This window comes from Octopus bimaculoides, chromosome 1, assembly GCF_001194135.2.
Source record: "Octopus bimaculoides isolate UCB-OBI-ISO-001 chromosome 1, ASM119413v2, whole genome shotgun sequence".
Lineage (NCBI taxonomy): Eukaryota > Metazoa > Mollusca > Cephalopoda > Octopoda > Octopodidae > Octopus > Octopus bimaculoides.
The window spans coordinates 6,585,070-6,595,291 of record NC_068981.1 but is presented as its reverse complement, the minus strand read 5'-3'; positions in this window follow the sequence as shown (position 1 = coordinate 6,595,291).

Below are 10,222 nucleotides of genomic sequence, written 5' to 3'. Positions count from 1 at the left end.
TCTCTCTCTCTCTCTCTCTCTCTCTCTCTCTCTCTCTCTCTTCACCTTTGTCTCCTCTCCCTCTTCCTCTCTGTCACCATTTTAGAGGAATCGATTCAGGGTCTGATCAACCCCCGACCAGCTGCTACTTCCACGGTGAGGACATCCTCTGTTGAAAGGCCCAAAATAACTGATGATCCCAAGTTACAGCGCTGATGATTTCTCCCAGCTCTTCGAGAAGAGTTTATTTCATCGCCACACACACACGCACACACATACACACACACACACACACACGCACGCACACACACAGACAGACAGACACACACACACACACACACACACACATACACACACACACACACGCGCGTATATCTAATGAAATATGTAAAAGCCAAAGAGACTCGATCGTCGACGGATGTCATTGTTTCACTCAGCCAATAACTCCCCCTCTCCTTCTTCCGCGTCTGACCTTCCTCACCTCATTACATCATCCGTCACGTGACTCGCCACATTTGATGCACACTTGAAGATGCAACTTGCAAGCATGAACATCTGCTCAAAAATGCACACCGTCACTGACCAGCCACCCAGCCTCCCTTACACACGCACACACACATACACACACTAGCACGCACACACATACAAACACACACATACATACATGAATATATGCATACGTACATATATATATATATACATGCATACACACATACATGTATGTGAAAGTGCGTGGCCACGTGGTTAGGATTTTGCACTCATGATCACTAGATCATGGGTTCGATTCCCAGGTGGAGCGGCGCGATGTGTTTTTTGAGCAAAATCCTTCATTTCACATAGCTCCAGTCCACTCAGCCGTGAATAGGTCACCCTGCAACAGACTAGCCTTCTGATCAGGGGGGAGAAGTGCTGGCCTGATCATTCAGCCAGCCCAGTGGCATCATTAGAAAGCTTAAAATGATGCAAAGCGCATTGTGACCAGCGATATTTAACAATGTCTACCAATTTCTATTATTACAGTGAACATAAATAAGCTGTGAACATTTCTGATAAACATAACTAACATAAGTAAACGTAAAGTTAAGCAGTCAATAACCATAACCATTAACAAACAATAAACAAAACCGATAAACAGTCTAAACATAAGGAATAAAAATAGTAAACTAATAAACGTTGCGCGACTGCGTAATGGGCGTAGTTGTGTGATAAGAAATTGGCTTCCCAATGACACCGCCCCGGGTTCAGTCTCACTGCATAGTACCAAGGCCAAGTGTATTTCACTGTAACCACCGCACCGGCCAAAATCTTGTGAGTAAATTTGCTAAGTTCGTATGAAAATTATAAGAAACCCGTTGTATATATGTGTGTGTGTGTGTGTGTGTGTGAGTGTGTGTGTCTGTGTGTGTGTGTGTGTTGCTCCTCCCACCACCACCACCACCACTACTTCTTGACGACTGGTTCGGCAAAAAGAGACCGATATAATCAGTACCAGACTTGAAAAGTAAACAAGTACTGGGGTCGATTCTTTTGACTAAACTCTTCAAGGTCGTGCCCTAGCGTGGCCACAATCCAGTGACTGAAACAAATAAAATCGAACCTAATTGGTAATGAACTATCCTGCTAACGAGGCACCTCTTCGCGATAATTTGAAATAGCAGCCAAATTTCATTTATACCACACCCTGTAGTCCGAAAGAAAAAAACAACGACTTATTAGGTAACCTAGTACATTGTATACGTAAAACGATGGGATGGTCACGGGTGGCGTATCTTTTTTCATAGATCTGCTAAATGACCTGCGGCCAAATACCAACAGCAACAGTACAACCACAACATGAATATATCAAAAGAAATGGCGGCTATTCAATGATTAAGTTGTTGGGTTTTTTTTTTTTTAGATATAATTGAAGTAAAACATCTCCATTAAATGTTAAAATATCTTCATTCACGTCTCGTCTGGCTTGAAAAGGCAAGATGCGGAAGCTGTAGGGAGAGAAGGAAGACCACAACAACAACAACAACAGCAATAACAAATAATCATGTGGAGCACATGACTTGTCGATAGTTTCATGTTTTTACTGGAACAATAAATTAAAGACAAGTATGGTATTACGACAAGAAAACACCATTTAAATAAGGTTTTTTTCTTTCTCTTCTTTCGTTGATTCCTTAGTTTTCCTTCCTTCATCCATTTTTTTACACTAACACACAAACAAACACACTTAAATATACATATATATGTGTGTGTGTGTGTGTGTGTGTATGCACACACAGAATGAAACACACACACATAAAGATATACATGTTGTGTGTGTGTGTGTGTGTGTGCGCGCGTATGTATATAATCATAATTGCTTTCTTTGTGATGTTTCACTGTTATTGCTTTCTTCAAGCAAGACTTAATTATTTCTGTGATTTATGAACGCTGCCCTTTCACATTGAGCTCGATGAATTTTCATTCACTTCGAGTAACGTCTGTCTTTCATATTACTTGTTGATTTATTCCTCTTCATACACACACATTCTCTGCCCCTCTTTCTACCCACCTCTCTCCTGCTTTTTCACACTATAATTCACACACACACACAAACACAAACTACTCTCACCAAATACACACACACACAAACTGTTTTCCACTGTTACTCTTTCTTCTCGTTCTCCATCTCTCTCTCTACTTTCTTTCGTTCTTTCTGTCTCCCTCCTCTCCTGCTCTCTGTCTTTCTTTTCTTTTTTTCATCCTTCCGCCCCTCCATTCTCCTTCGCTCCCGTCCTAAGACATTCATTCAAAGTAATCCAAATTTTAATGACATGAAAATATGGCGTGCATACATAACGAGCAAAAGGTGGCAAAGTAAGCTTCGATGATCTGAGTTGGAGGAGGAGAAGGTGGTGGTGGTGGTGGTGGTGGTGGTGGTAGTGGTGGGAGAAGAGGAAGAGATGGAAGATGAGGAACGGGGGGAGGAGGCTCAGGCTGTGTAAGAGGTAAAGGAGAAAGATAAAGAGATGAAAAGAAATCGGGGCTGGAAGAAGGGAAGAGAAAATAATAAAAATATTTGTGAGTAATGAACTGATAATGAGAGAGGAGGAGACGAAGAAAATAAGATTGTAAATAAGAAGAGAGAGGGAAGGAGGAGGAGAAGGATGAGGAGGGAATTAATTTTGCGAGAGTGTGTGTAATTTATGAGCATGTATGTATGTGTGTATGTATGTGTGTATGTATGTGTGTATGCATGTGTGTATGTACACACGCACACGCACCCACACATACACACACATATACATAAAGGGAAAGAGAGAGAGAGAGAGAGAGAATAATTGAACTGAAAGCAAGTGGGAGGAGGAAGAGGGAGGGAAGGTGTTTAAGAATTAGGGACCAATATGAAGGGTGACGACAAAGACAGGTTGAGAGACGAAGGAGGAGGATAAGCGATGGAGAGAGAACGATAGAGAGAGAGAGAAAGAGAGAGTGTTTCGTGAGAAAGAGGGTGAGAGATCTAAACTAAGAACATAGGAAAAAGGGGAGAAAGAAAAACGAGGGAAAGGATGAGGAGAGGATAAAAGGGAGAAAGAGAGAGGAAGGGAGAGACTGCTAGAGAGGAAGGAGAGAGCTGGAGGTTAAATGCAGAGAGGAAAATATAAGAAAAGCTGAGAGGAAGGAGAAAAGGAGAGAAAGAGGAGGAAATGCGTGAATTGCGAAGAGAAGGAGATCGTGAAGAAGACTAGAGAAAGGAATTGAGAAGAAGTTTGTAGAATAAAAACACCATCTTTGCAGACACACAGACAGACAGACGATATGTCAAGAGAGACAAAAAAAAAATTTGGAAAATTAAATCAAACAAATGTAAAATATTGTAGGGGGCGCTTGATGTTGTTTATTTGGTGAAAAGTTGGAATCTGCGATTAGAGGAAGAAAAACAATAAAGTTAATCTGTTAAAGAGACGGCAACACCAAAAGAGCGTTAAAATGTCAGATTTTTTGGTCGTATAAAACTAAACGACACCGAATGAGCTGACAGGAAGTTAGAAGTATAATTTAAGATTATGGAGGTAAAAGACACCGTGATTGCCATTGAAAGAATCTGTGTATCGCTTGAAAATCACGATGTTTAAACGAAGAAGAAACAAAAACAAATGAAAGCCACGACATAGAATGGAAGTTCTAAAATAGAAAACAGCGAGAAATGACTAATAAAAGGAAATGTGAAATAAAACAGATGCGAATAACCTATAATTTATGAATGATACAATAGAAAATGAAGTGTCTTTCAAAGTATATTAGAAGTATATTGAACTCTTTAAAATAATTGAAATCGTCTCTGAGACAAAGCTAGTCATTTTACAGAGATGATTATAAATACCAATGTTCAGTCTACGAGTAATTGGCTGGTTTATATTTTTACGAGGTGGAATTGTTCTTGTAAATTTGACAACTTCATCATTACACCTTCTGCTACATTTTTCTGTAAAGTCACCGTAATTTAGAAATCTCACAATTTGCTCTATTTTCTTCAACTTCGACAATCCAATTTAAATAATTTGTCTGTTATTTACTACAATAAATAACAGCCAAATCTTCTCCCAGAGATTATGTACTTCTCATGCTTGTCACATTCTCAGAATATCTGCGATATATTCTTCGTGCCATTTCTATATATTCAACGTGAGAAATGTTTTGGATTTGCGATCCGAGAGCCTTAGTTGTATATCATTGCAATGACCCTTTAGTATTTCCATGAATGTCCTTATTCTAGCATCTGGTAGCTCTTTTCTTTAGACCCTATCACCTTGATATGAAACATTTTGTTACAGAGTACTCAGATTTAACCACTGAACATCCTCTCCACAGCGTCCACCATTTCTTTCTCTCTATAACATTGTTTTCTTACCAAGACACAAGACGTCATTACAAGGCATCAAGGGGTGGATTCAGGTGAAGGAAGACTACTGATACCCTGGTACATATCTTATTAATTCTTCCAAAAAAGATGTGATCCCTACCGACAGGAATAGATCTAATGAAATAGTAAAAACCTTTCACTGTTTCCGTTAATCAGTCGCCTTTTACAAGTATTTCTCCATATTCTAAATAGAAGTTTCCTCCGCTTTTCTTTTCCTTCTTCTTTTCTTATTTCTCTACATATGTCTAATCGTCCCACTGGCAATCTTCTCCGTTCCTTAAATTCCTAGCTACTGACCCAATGCTTTATATTTCATTAGGTTCTTGGCCTCTTCGAAACAATAAAGGTCATTTCTACCCAATAAGCCGAATTACATTTATTTGAGATCAAACTGATACTACGTTTTTATATACAGAAACCTAAAAACAATAATTCTACCCTTACAAACACAGGGGTGGCCCCGTGTGCTAAGAAGTCTGCTTTCTGACCGCATGGTTTCGGGTCCCATCCCATTGTCTCACTAATTCCCATTCAGAAAATAAAAATCTTCGTTGGGTTTTAAATAATTGAAAGGTTAACATCAAGTTGCTAGCATAGTTTTTTTTTTTATCGCGTGTGTTTTGTATGTGTGCGGTTGTGTGTGGTGGATGTTGATGAGAGTCGAGATGAGACCGAGCAATAGAACGAACAAGAGAGACAGAGAGAGAGAGAGAGAGAGAGAGAGAGAGAGAAAGAAAGACAAAGAGAAAGGAAAAGAGAGAAAGAACGAGAGAGAAAGAGAGAGAGAGGGAGAAATAGAAGAAAGTAGATAATGACGAGATATAAATATTTGCGGTGAGAACGAAGTTGAGAGTCAGGGAGAGAGAAAGAGAGTGCGTGTGCCTGGGTGTCTGTGTATTGTGTGTGTGTGTGTGTGTGTGTGTGTGTGTGTGTGCGTGCGCGCGCGTGTGCGTGTGCGTGTGTGTGCAAGCCTGTGTGTGTGTGCAAGCTTGTGTGTGTGTGCAAGTCTGTGTGTGTGTGTGCAAGCCTGTGTGTGTGTGCAAGCCTGTGTGCGTGTGTGTGAGAGAGAGACAGAGAGAAAGAGATTTATAACAATATGTTTAATACTTATAATGTCTTTGCAAAACTAAAAGAATGCTAGCGTCAAAGATGCTCCTCTTGAGAGATTCTGGATGTTAGATACACAACTTTCTCCGAATGACGTCAGCTGCCCGTCAGACAGCGGCGTTTCATCTTCCATATTACAGTTTGTAGACACAGAGAGGAGTAGTCGGCGTTACTAATGTGAATATTGGATACTGAATGGTTAATACAAACATTTGTTCTATTGGCAATTGGTTCGACAATATTTGGGAAGGAAATATGGAATTGCCATCATCGTTGGCCGAATGAAACCATTTTAAATGTAGAGACGGAGGCATACATACAGACATACACACAGCACAGACCAATACAACCAACCAATGACAAATTGGAAAAATAATAGCTTGGGAAATAATGTAAGATGTTTTATAAAAACAAATGGGTATTATTGTTAGAAAGACAGTGAATTATTTTCGAGAATTGATTAAAATGATGTCCTATTCAGGAACTCTAAAATCATTTTAAAGTGTCGTTAGATTTACGAAATCCCTCATTGCTCTATTTCCTTTCTGTTTTGTCATTCTCGGTGAGATTTGGTAAAAGCCAGTCGTTTTTGTCCTTGGCTAGTATAGAAAATCTGTTGTCTAGTTTAACATCATCCCCTGGTCCAGTCTCGGTGGCTCTAGAAATGGTCATAGTGAATAATATTGATTTCAGTTTTGAGGGAGAGGGTAAGTCGATTACATGCCCCCCCCCCGCCCCTACCAGTCTTCAACTGGTACTTATTTTATCGGCCCCAAAAGGATGAAAGACAAAGTCGACCTCGTCAGAATTTGAACTCAGAACGTAAAGACGGACGAAATGCTGTTAAATTTAAAATGTTAAGATTATCTCTGTTGCTTTTTTGACAAGAATTAATCTTTTAACTGACTCTACTCTTTAGATTTACAGGGTTTTCGAGATTATTGGTGGGGAGGGATGAAGATATCCTCCAGTCAGAGACTAAACCTGAATGCTTGCAACGAACTGGACTCTTCAAACACAAACCAATCTGCCAGGATTTAAGGATTTCTCGGTTTTCTGTACTGTATATTTTTTATGATTATTTTTATAATTTGTATATATTTATTTTATTATGAATGCAAAACCACACCACGGAGGAATCGACGTAAGCTAAAATAATAAATCACAATATGGCGAGGGATTACTGTATGTATACACACACACACACACAAATATATATATACAACCAATATTTCACTCACACTTCATATTTATGGTCTATATTTGTTTTATCAGCTTTCTTAATTAATTCCCGTCTCGTCGTCGAATGTCTCACTAACAATATCTTTCTTAGAAGTCACACTTCTGTTACATGGTTTGTTTATTTTCTCAAAACATCTCTCAATAAAACATCTGTATTGTCTCGACTCAGATGTCGTGGTGTGTCTGTTTCCATAACTAGTCTAACCCTTCTTTTCCACAGCGACGTATGTTGCGGAGTGTTTTGCTGTAGTGCGAACCAAACATGACTGCAATATTTACTCATTCAATGAAACAACAGATTTTTTTTTTTTTTTTTGAATAATGGGTCAAATTGCTATTCGCTGCCGATCATTAAATATCAGTAGATAATAATCAATAAAAACAATATAATTAAATGTAAGGTAATTAAGTCAAATTACATTGCTTGTTCAATAAAATATTTTCCAATAATTTATTTATTCATTTCTCTTTTGATTGCATATAAGATATTATGATGTTTATCGTTTTTATACAATGAAGAAGAATGAAGAAATTCTAATGAGAGAGAAAATGCTGTATGAACAGTGGAACAGTTATTCTTCATGTTTTTTTTTTATAGAAAACTTACTCAAAAAAAGCTTTGTCTAAGTATGACAGAAATGTTTTATTAATAATCTCCATTAATTGCCAACTGTTGTTCTTCTTTACACACATCTCCCTTTATACTCGACTGTTGGTCTGTCTGTCTGTCTGTCTATTTCAATCTTATCTCCATTAATGCTCACAAACATTTAATCGTCCTCAATTCCATGATCGTCAATTCGTCTCGATTAACGGTGTAGAATCAGTCCTTACACAGCTAATCGAACTTCTACGTCACCAATCGAATCTTATTGTAAGAGAAGGCGAATTCCTTCGAATCACACCTAACAGTAAAAAAAGGATAAGACGACCAGGACGGGAAAGACCATGGGTTTGTTTGAGTGACCTAGGGTTAAACAACATCAATATTTTCACTCAGAACTTCAGAAGAGTGGACCACTCAAGTAGCAGATCATTAATTGATTGTTTGCATCGCGTCACATCGCTGCGTTCTTGGCCATAACATTCTCAGCAACCCAACTAATTTTCCTTCTCTAGACATTGATCACACTTCATTAAAATTCTCTTCTTTCAAACACTTTTTTATTGCTTACTTACAAAGGGAGGACACTTAATTTATATTTTCTCAGGGATCCCCACACAGGTGGAAGACATAAGGGAGTTTTTCCGCAAGCCAGAGATTTAACTCAAATTACTAAAACTAACTTAACTCGGCTTGAGGGTCAGGTGAGGCAGTGGTGGTGTTAAGTTGAGCAACAGATATATCATGTCATGATGCTCCACCGCTTAGAAATACTCCAAGAAATCTTATGCGATGGTCTTACAAACTGCTCCACTGTCTTGATATTTATTTTAACGACGTGAAAAGACGGAAATACAGAGTTGGCTCCGGTGGGATTTAATCTCAAAGCGCAAAAGTACGCGCAACCATATTGTTCCAACGATCAACGCACTGTGTTAATTTATTGTGTGGAAGACTAGGAAATATTTCGTATTTATCCTCGCGTTTCTGTCGGTCGATGATGGTGTCTTATAATTAATTTAGATTTTCATTGGATTATAACGTAACTATTTGCCGTTGTTTCCATGTAATTTTCTATACCCTGCCAAAGACACTCCCTGTTTCGTCTGTAAATTATCCAATCTATTGCTCTATTGGCACCACTCTTCTTTCTATATAACGTAACTCTATGCAGGAAATATTTATGATAAAACCTCGAAGACACCTTTTCTCTCGTTCAGAGTAATTTTGTCATGAGTGCTTTGTAGACTTTTCCCATTAAATATTTACTCCGACATTTTGTTAATGTTTGTTCAATGAACGGTTATTGGTGTTGGCAATACAAATTAGTGTTGCTGTATTAGACGTCTAATTCCAGTGGATCATTACACCATTAGATTGAAAACAATGCTTTAACATGCATATTGAGCGTGTAATTAGGAAACCCAGAATAGCTAACAATACCTGCAGTTTCCCATTTCCTTGCTAATTTAGTCTCTGCTTCTCTCCTTATCATTGTTCATGTATATTTGAGCCATACCTGTTTTCCTATGATTAAATGGACTTTTACAGTTGGATATCTTCAGTTCATTTTTTTACAGAAATCTATTTACTTTCGTTTCGTGGTGTTAATTCTTAATTCCTTATAACATAAATACATTTTCTCTCTTTTGGCGGATTAGCTTTTGTAGCTATGCCAGTGGCTGTTTTTTCTCGTACAAATTCTTTCTTATAATGATTGCTATCCCTCGTCACATTATTTATAAAATTCTCAACTTACTCATTTCATTTCAACAGACGAAACTGCATTTATTTCGGTAAATACTCTATTCCTGGTATTTATTCCTAACATTTGAAGAAATGTTTCGTTTTCGGTCAGCTTCATTTTATTGTTTCACTTGTCTTGTTTCTATGGGGAGCGGGGGGGGGGCTAACAAACTCATCTTTAGGAAGTGCGACTTGATGGCTTCATATCGAGATAAACACCGTATGACCTTGCAGGTGGGGCCTAGTTAAAATTTTGTTCAGGTTGAGTAGCCCACCCTGTACAAGAGGTCCCCGAATCAGGGCTGTTTAAGGATCATGAACGAAACACTCACGTTTCCAGAAGTGAATTATTTAAATCCCATCATCATCATCATCATTATTATTATTATTAATATTATTATTATTATTATTATTATTATTATATAGAAAGGATTGAGGTAACTCCTCCTGAAGATATAGAGTCAAAATTTAAAGAAGAGTGCCATTTGCTATCTCGTGAACAATATTTCGACATCTTGCGTGTCTTCCACTGGTTCAAAAAATAAATTTGTCAATCTACTTCATTTTCGTTTATATAGAAAGGATTGAGGTAACTCCTCCTGAAGATATAGAGTCAAAATTTAAAGAAGAGTGCCGTTTGCTATCTC